Genomic DNA, 10,214 nt, shown 5'->3' with positions numbered 1-10,214 from the left:
TACCAGGCTATTTTCAGAACTATAGCTCTGTAATAAAGGTTAAAGTCAGGGATGGCGATGCCTCCTGAAGTACAGGGTTGTTTTGGCTATCCTGTGTCTTTTGATTTTCCATATATAGTTGATTATTATCCTTTCAAGGCCAGTGAAGAATTGTGCTGGGATTTTAATGGGGATTGTATTGAATCTGTAGATTACTTTTGGCAGTATTGCCATTTTTACTATGTTTATCCTACTTATCCAAGAGCATGGGAGATCTTTCCATTTTCTGGTATCTTCTTTAATTTCTGTCTGTATTTTTCAGATGATATGGTAGTCTACATAAGTGACTCAATAACCTCTGCCAGGGAACTCCTACAGATGATAATCATCTTCAGCAAGCTAGCAGGATACAAGATAAACTCAAAAAAATCAGTAGGCCTACTTTTTTCAGACGACAAGGAGACAGAGAAAGCAATCAGAGAAACTTCACCCTTTGCAATAGCCATAAACAACATAAAGTATCTTGGGGTAATGCTTACCAAACAAGTCAAAGACCTATAGAATAAAAAAATTTGTGGCTCTAAAGAAAAAAAAAACTTTTCTAAGACTACTGAGACTACTCTATGACTACTGTTAAGATTATGACAGCCATAACACCCTACATAAATGTTGCAAACTATGAACTGACACATTTCATTTTCTCATACATTTGATAAAAAAAAATTGAAAAATTTCATTTTTATAAACAGACATATCTTTCTTCATATTTGTATTTTCTTAAAATATGTTTGGGTATATATTAAAGGGTAAGTTATCCCTGTCCTTAGTATATATAACTGAAGACTTTGTATATTTCCTCACTAAGATCAGATGTTTTTTCAATACATTAATTTTAGGGGTACAAAGTTTAATATTTTGTGAAAAATGAATTCAAAAATCAGATGGTGTGTATATGTGTAAATGTAAACTCTACTCATGTATGTGTATGAATGTGTACATATCTGGATGTGTATGTAATGTTTGCGTTTGTGTGTGAATGTATATATGTGCAAGTATAAGGGTGCAAGTAATGTAATAAATAACTTTAATGGTCTCTAAGGAGAAACAACTTAATGATTGTGTAAAAAAGATATATTTTAGATATAACCTAAATTTGTGTGATACAATTTAAGGAGCTATTATGTGGAGGTGAAATCTGAATCTTTCTCCAGATATGTGTGTTGTGATAAATTGGTGGCATATACCAGTAAGCCTAGTGCTGTGGTAAGAGAGATGTTGAAGCAGAATTATATTTGAAGCTTCTCATAGCTAATCTATCTATTGTCTCTAAATTTTAAAAAGATAGTGGTTGCTTTCTCGTGTGGTTGAAATCACGCAAGTAAATTTCCCATTTTTAAATTTTTAAATTAATTGTAATCTTATTCACAATGAAATGAATAAGTCAAAAATGTGAACACACTTTCCTTTACTTATAAGAACCATGTAGTTTTGTTGACAAATATTAGCTTGTAAATGAAAGATTGTTATGCAAGTAATCGAGATATTTGGCATTTATTTTACTAAATATCCATACAATGAAAACATTCAGACAATTTAGTAACTTTCATTTATTTCATGTTTTCCTTTGGATACAATTTACACTATTAGTAATGTACATAATAAAAGCATACTGTGTGAAATGTAAATGTTATCAAGATTTCCTATTCCCTTAGAGTTTTACAATAAGTGTAATTTAAATATTATATACATACCAATTGCTGTTGGCTCCTGTTATTTTCCATGTGTTTAAAAAATGAGTAAGAGACAGAATAATAGTATAATATGCTATGAAACAATAGCTGTTTCTAAAGTAAGGTAACTGAACCATAACCATTTTTTTTTATATTTATAAATATAAATAGCACACTCAGCACACTGAACTAATCTCTCTGACTATTTACCATTCAACAGATTTAGAATGTGACAACTCAAGTATCTTATAACACAGTGGAGTAGTTCTACACCCATCTCTGCTTCCCATGCTGTTCTCTCCAGTGTAAGTATATGTTCAGTTTTTCTACTCAGCTTGGTTGTGTGGAGATTTATCCAATTTGAAATTAGAAATATTGCATATTGTTTTGGAAAAATTATGAGCTACACACTATCCAAAATGTAACACTTAGATGATCTGATCTAAGGAGATGACATGTTGCAAGATTAGACTTTTACTTTTACTTGTAGCATGAAGTAATTGTTATATAAAAGTAATTTATTTGCATTCAATGACATGTGATATCTTCATATTTCTAAACATGCTGTATCTGTGTTCCTATGAAGAAAGACATAAGCATTATTTTTCATTAATTTTCTTATTTAAATTAAAACAATCTTATTTTACATACCAATCCTAGTTACCTCTGCCTTCCATCCTCCCATACCCCCATCAATGTCTCAGCCCACACCCCATCCTTTCCCCAGAGAAGGAGAGGCATCCCATGAGGCATCATCAAAGTCTGTCACATGACTTGGGTCAGGGCCTATGTGCACCCCCCCCTTTATCTAGGCTAAAAGTGTATTGCTCAATAGAGAATGTGCTCCAAAAAGTCCATTCATGTACTAAGGATAATTACTGCTTCCACTGCCAGGAGCCCCACAGGTTGCCCAAGCTCCCCAACTGACACCCACTTTTAGGGAGCCTGGTTTAGTCTTATTTAGGTTCTCCAGCTATCAGACAGAAGTCTGCAAGCTCCCTCTTTAGCCTATGTCCTTTTGGTATGAATGTGCATAAGATTGGAGTGGCTGGGTGTAAGCATCTTGTTAGTGAACTTGTAATGGTGACCACACCTCCTTGGGTGTGGCCTAAGGCAGATGGAAGCAGAGTGTAGTTTGAGGCATGACTTTCTATGCTGGGCATTATTGGGTAATCCATACCCTAATGGCAATACTTAGATCGAAAAAACTGGGTTAATAATTAAGAAAGAAGTAGAAAATAAGAAGGCATAGTCATTGGCTAACAGATTTATAATATTAAAAAGTCTCTGTGTATTCATTTGGGGCTGATGTGGTTGTGGGTCCAGAGTAGCTGGACACAGTTATCATAACAGCTGTGTCTTGAGGTAGATAGATTTCTATTTTCCTGAGAAACCACATACTAATTTCCAAAGTGGGTGCACCAGGTTGTACTCCCACCAGCAATGGAGGAGTGTTTCCCTTTCTCCACATAATTTACAGCATAAAGCTATCATTGGTAGCTTTTGTTTGTTTGTTTTATTTTAGCCATTCTGACAGGTGTAAGATGGTATCTCAGAGATGTTTTGATTTGTATTTCCCTGATGGCTAAGGATGTTGTTCAATTCCTTAACTGCCTTTCAGCCATTTGTGATTCCTATGTTGTGGATTCTCTATTCAGATCTGTATCATATTTTTAAATTGGATTATTTGGTGTTTTGGTGACTAGGTTTTTGAGTTCTGTGTATATTTTGGAGATAATCCCTCAGTTTGGTATTTTATTGACTAGCTTCTTGAGTTCTGTGTATATTTTAGAGATAATCATTCAGTCAGATGGGGGTGATGGTGGTCAAGATCATTTCCAAATCTATAGGCTGTCTTTGTCTTATTGAATGTGCCTTTTGCCTTAAAGAAACTTCTCAATTTCGGGGGGGGGGCATTTATTAATTGTCAATCTCAGTGCCTGTGCTACAGGTGTTATGTTCAGAAAATGTTTCTCTTGTGCAATGGGTTCAAGAGTATTTCCCACTTTCTCTTATAAAAGGGTCGGTGTGGCAGGGATTATGTTGAGGACTTTGATCCACTTGGAACTTAGATTTTGTGCCTGTTCATAGGTACAGATCTATCTGCAATATTCTACATGTCAGCATCCAGTTATGCCAGAACCATTTGCTAAAAATGCTTTCTTTTTTTTCCATTGTACAATTTTAGTTTCTTTGTCAAAAGTCAGGTGTTTGTGTGTGGATTAATATCAGATTTTAGATCAATTCCATTAGTACACCTCTGTGTTGTTGTGCCAATACCAAGATGTTTTCAGAACTATAGCTAAGTAGTAGAGCTTGAAATCAGGGATGGTGCTAACACCTGAAGTTTTTTTTTTTTTTTTTTTTTTTTTTTTTTATGGTAGAGGGTTGTTTTGGCTATGTGGTTCTTTTGTTTTTCTATATAAAGTTGAGTATTATTCTTTCAATGTTAGTGAAGAATTGGGCTGGGATTTGATGGAGATTGCATTGAATCTGTAGATTGCTTTTGGCAAGATTGCCATGCTTACTATGCTGAACCTACCTGTCCAAGATCAAGGGAGATCCTTCCGTTGTCTTTCTTTGAAGTCTCAAAGTTCTTATTCCATAGGTCTTTCACTTGTTTGAATAGCATTACCCCAAGATATTTTATGCTGTTTGTGGCTATTGTGAGGGGTGATATTTATCTGATTTGTTTCTCAAATTGTTTATCATCTATATGTAGCAGGGCTACTGATTATTTTAATTAATCTCATATCCTGTCACTTTACATGAAGTGTTAATCAGCTGTAGGAATTCCCTGGTAGAATTTTGGGGGGGCCACTTATGTGAAGCATCATATCATCTACCTCTAGTGAAAGTTTGATGTTTTCCTTTTCAAATTGTATCCCCTTCATCTGTCTTTGTTGACTTATTGCTCTACCTAGAACTTCAAGTGCAATTCTGAAGAGATATGGAGAGAGGAGACAGCTTTGTTTTGCTCCTGATTTTATTGGAATGACATTGAATTTTTCTATATTTAGTTTAAGGCTGGCTGTTGTCTTGCTATATATTGCATTTATTGTGTTTAGGTATGTTCCTTTTATCCCTGATCTGTCTAAGACCTTTATCATGAAGGAGTGTTGGATTTTGTCAAAGGCTTTTTTGGCATGTAGTATGAGGATCATGTGGTATTTCTTTTTCAGTTTGTTTACATTGTGGATTGCCTTGACAGATTTTTGTACATTGAACTGTCCCTGCATCTCTGAGATGAAGAATATTTGATCATGGTGAATGATTTTTTTGCTGAGTTCTTGGATATTGCTTGCCAGTATTTTGTTGAGTATTTTGGCATCAATGCTCATGAGTGAGATTGGTTTGTAGTTCTTTCTTATTTGTGTCTTTGTTTGGTTTGAGTACCAACATAATTGTAGGCTAGTAAAAAGAACTTGACAATGACCTATCTGCTTCTATTGTGTGGAACACCTTGAAGAGTATTGGTATTAGCTCTTCTTCGAATTTGGGGTAGAATTCTACACTTGCCTTTGGCTTTTTGTTTATTCTTTTGGTTGGGTGATTTTTGATGACTGCTTTTATTTCACTAGGGGTTATATGTGTATTTAATCACCAGGCCATGACTAGAGGTGAGTCTGGGACGAATTCTGGTGGAATCACTCCTATACCCTTCCACGGAAACTCCCTGGGTTGGCCCAAAATCTCGCTGCCCCTGTGTCCTGTCCACAATGAGACCGCTCTTCGAGCTCTCATACACCCCCACCCATGCCCATCAAGAGCTTTTCCCTCCCCCTACCCTGTACCCTACCCTTCCCACTGTCCCACCACTCTGGTTGAACATTGGGACAGAGGGTGCAGCCAACAATCCAGCCACCTTCAGGGAACTTCCTGGAGCTGTTCTGAGCACACTAGATCTGCCTATCCACGCGGGACCACCCGTAATTTCCACCTGCCTTTTCTCTGACCCCCACCACTGGTACTACTACAGCCCCTGAGAGAGATCCAACTATCTGCCCAGGACCACTGTGAGTTCCTGGGGGATGGAAGCTTGACCTCCATCACAGGGTCTCTGCCAAAGAGGTCTCAGCTGGAGAATGCCAGGCCCAGGCTAGATCTGCCTATCAGCTTAAGGAACATCCTGAGTCTCAACCTTCGAGATCTTTGACTCCCATTACCAGTCTGCTGCAGGAGCCTGATCTTTGACCACCATCACCAGGCCCTGCCTATGTAGAGACATTCTGGAGAGTTTGTACCACCTAGAGCTACAGACATGGAAACTCTGACCCACCTAAGCCCATCGGGGAAGTACCATAGAGAGAGGGAAAGACCCCACCAACATCTCTTGGAAGAAGCTATGGGAAGACAGCACTATAAGACAAAACCTAACAACAGACTGACAAGCACAACAACAACAGAATCTAGGGAATCTACACCAACTAGATTGGGACAGATGAAGCTGAAGAGAACGACTTAAAAATTATCATCATAAAAATGATAGAGGCTCTCAAAGAAGATGTAATAAAATCCCTTAAAGAAATGGGAGAAAAACAAAGAAAAAAATTGGAAGAAATGAACAAATTTCTTAAAGAAAGTATACAAACCCAAGAAAAAACAATTAAACAGGTGAAGGAAATGGTTCAAGACTTGAAAACTGAAATAGAGACAATAAAGAAAACACATACTAAAGGAATGCTGGAAATAGAAAAACGAGGCAAACAGTCGGGAACTACAAATGCAAGCTAGACCAACAGATATCAAAAAATGGAAGAAAGAATCACAGTCATGGAAGATAAGCTAGAGAAAATAGCTTATCAACCAAAGAAAAATTGTAAATCCAACAAATCCTTAACAAAAAACATCCAGGAAATGTGGGATAACGTGTAAAGGCCAAACCTAAGAATAAAAGGCATAGAGGAAGGTGAGGAACCCCAGTTCAAAGGTGCCAAAAATATATTCAACAAATCATTGAGGAAAACTTTCCCAATATTAAGAAGGATATGCCCATGAAAGTACAAGAAGCATAATGAACACCAAATAGAATAGACCAAAGAAAAAAGACACTACGACATATAATAATCAAAACACCCAACATAAAGAATAAAGAAATATTAAAATCAGTGAAGGAAAAACGACAGGTAACATATAAAGGCATACCTATAAAAATTACATCTGACTTCTCCATGGGAACCCTCAAGGCCAGAAGGTCCTGGATAGATGTTCTACAAGTATTAAGAGTACATGGATACCAGCCAAGGCTAGTATAACCAGCAAAATTCTCAATGATTATAGATGGAGAAAACAAGATATTTAATGACAAAGCCAGATTTTCAGAATATGTATCTACAAAGCCAGCCCTTCAGAAAGTATAAAAGGAAAACTCCAACCCAGGGAAGTTAAATACGTTCACAGAAATGTAGGCAACAGTTAATCCCACTTCACAAGAAACCAAATGTAAAGCAAGACAAATATATTCACAATACCACTGCCAACAACAAATCTAAAACAAGCATGAACAATCAATGGTCCTTATTCTCCCTCAACATCAATGGTCTTAACTCACTTGTACAAAGACACAGACTAACAGAATGGATACGACGACAGGATCCATCATTCTGCTGCATAAAAGAAACACATCTAAGCTTCAAAGATAGACATTACTTCAGGGTAAAGGGCTGGTAAATGACCTTCCAGTCAAATGAACCCAAGAAGAAAGCAGACATGCCTATCCTAATATCTAACAAGTTGGACTTCACCAAAATTAATCAAAATATATGAAGATGATCATTTCATATTCATTGCAGAGAAATCCATCAACACAAAGTCTCAATTCTGAACATCTATGCCCCAAATAAAAGGCACCCACATTTTTAAGAACTACTACTAAACTCAAAGCTCACAGAAAACCTCACACACTCATAGTGACAGAGTTTAACACACCACTGTCACCACTAGACAGGGCCAAAAGGCAGAAACTTAACAAAGAAATGAAAGAACTAACAGAAGTTATGTCTCAATTGGCTTTAACAGACATCTATAGAACATTCCATCCAAACACAAAAGAATATACCTCTTCTCTGCTCCACATGGAACAATCTCTAAAATTGACCACATACTAGGCAACATAACAAACCTCAAAAGATACAAAAAAATTGGAATAGTACCATGTATTTAATCAGACCACAATGCCTTAAAGTTAGAAATAACCACCAAGACAAATCACAGAAACCGTGCAAACTCATGGTTACTGAACAATGCGCAATTGTACCATACCTGGGTCAAAGAATAAATAAAGAAATTAAAGACTTCCTAAAATTCAATAAGAATGAGGACACAACATACCCAAACTTATGTGACACCTTGAAAGCAGTGCTACAAAGGAAGTTCATTCACTAAATGCCCATATGAAGAAAACAGGATACTCACATAAGAGAATTAACACCACAACTGAATGACTTAGAAGAAGAAGAAGCATACTGTCCTAGAGGAGTAGATGCCAGGAAATAATCATTTTGAGCACTGAAATCATGTAAAATTGAAACCAGGAAAACAATACAAGAAATCAATGCAAAATAGTGTTGATTATTTTTTTTTTGAGAAAACCAACCAGATAGACAAAACTTTATCTAAATTAACCAAAAAGCAGAGAGAGAACATGAAAATTAACAAAAACAGAAATGAAGGGGGACATAACAATGGATACAGAGGAAATCCAGGCAAATTTTAGGTCATAATTTGAAAAGCTGTACTCCACAAAATGTAAAAATTCAAAGGAAATGGACAAATTTCTGGAAAATATCATGCACCAAAATTAAATTAAGAACAGACAAACAACATAAATGTACCTATAACCCCTAACTAAATAGAAGCAGTCATAAAAAAGCCTTCCACAAAAAAAAAAAAACAAAAAAACAAAAAACTCATGTAAGATGGCTTCAGTGCAGAATTCTACCATATATTCAAAGAAGAGCTATTACCAATACTCCTCAAATACTTACACACAATAGAAACAGAAAGTTTATTACCAAACTCAATTTATGTGGTCATAGTCATCTTTATACACAAGCCACACAAAGACATAATTAAGAAAGAAAACTACAGTCCAATATCCCTGATGAACATTGATTCAAACATATTCAATAAAATACTTGCAAGCCAAATCCCAGAATACATCAGAGAAATCATCCACAATAACCAAATAGGCTTCTTCCCTGTGTTTCAAGGATGGTTCAATATACAGAAGTCTATCAATGTGATCCACCATATAAACAAACTAAAATAAAATAACCACAAGATTATCTCCCTGGATGCAAAAAAGCCTTTGACAAAATTCAACACCCTTTCATGATAAAGGTCTTGGAGAGATAAGAGATAACAGGAACATATCTAAATATAATAAAAGCAATATACAGTAAAACAATAGCCAACATCAAACTGAATGGAGAGAAGTTTAAGGTGAATCCTTTAAAATCAGGGACAAGACAAGGCTATCCTCTCTCTCCATATCGCTTCAATATTGAACTTGAAGTTCCAACTAAATCTATAAGACAGCAAAAGTAGATCAAGGGGATATAAATTGGAAAAGAAGATGTCAAACTTTCTCTATTTGCAGATGATATGATAGTTTACATAAGTGACCCAAAAAAACTTTACCAGGAAACTCCTAAAACTGATAAACACTTTCAGCAAACTAGCATGATACAAGATAAACTCAAAAAATCAGTAGCCCTACTTTACTCAGACTACAAATTGGCTGAGAAAGAAATCAGAGAATTATAACCCTTTACAATAGCAAAAAAATCAACCTAAAGTATCTCAGGGTAAGGCTTACCAAACAAGTGAAAGACCTACATAATAAAAACTTTGTGGATTTAAAGAAAGAAATTGAAGAAGAAATCTGAAAATGTAAAGATCTCCCATGCTCTTGGATAGGTGAGATAAAGTAAAAATGGCTGTCTTGCCTAAAGCAATCTACATATTCAATGCAATCCACATTAAAATCCCAGGACAATCCTTCAGTGATCTTGAAAGGATAATATTCAAATATATATGCATGTATGTATGTATGTATGTATGTATGTATGTATGTATGTATCTCCAGGATAGCCACAACAACTCTATACAATAAAGGAACTTCAGGAGGCATCACCATCCTCTACTTTAAGCTCTACTACAGAGCTATAGTCCAGAAAACAACTGGTATTGGCACAAAAATAAACAAGTATACCAATGGAATAGAATAGAAAATACTAATATTAACTCCCACATCTATGAACATCTGATTTCTGAGAAAATAGATAAAAGTATACCATAGGAGGAGGAATGTATCTTCAATAAATGATGCTGGTCAATTGCATGATGGTGTGCATGTCTATCGCCATGCACAAAATTCAAGTCCAAATGGATCAAAGACTGCAACATATATCTAGCCACACTGAACCTCATAGAAGAGAAAGTGGGAGGTACACTTGAACAAATTGTTACAGGAGACTGCTTCATGAACATAACTTCAGTAGC

At 35.9% G+C, this 10,214-nt stretch overlaps 1 protein-coding gene across 1 annotated transcript in view; it reads left to right on the top strand.

Annotated features, from left to right (window-relative positions):
- The first annotated feature begins 1,928 nt into the window (after positions 1-1,928).
- The window catches only part of Fut9 (fucosyltransferase 9), a 116,592-nt gene continuing 108,306 nt past the window's right edge, over positions 1,929-10,214 (top strand). Inside the window, exon 1 of the mRNA XM_051198666.1 lies at positions 1,929-2,014. The gene's annotated coding sequence lies outside the window, so the exon portion shown is untranslated. The remainder of the gene's footprint in view (positions 2,015-10,214) is intronic.

This window comes from Phodopus roborovskii, unplaced genomic scaffold, assembly GCF_943737965.1.
Source record: "Phodopus roborovskii unplaced genomic scaffold, PHOROB, whole genome shotgun sequence".
Taxonomy (NCBI): domain Eukaryota; kingdom Metazoa; phylum Chordata; class Mammalia; order Rodentia; family Cricetidae; genus Phodopus; species Phodopus roborovskii.
Note: the sequence above shows the minus strand (reverse complement) of the source record. Positions and strands in the feature narration are given on the sequence as shown.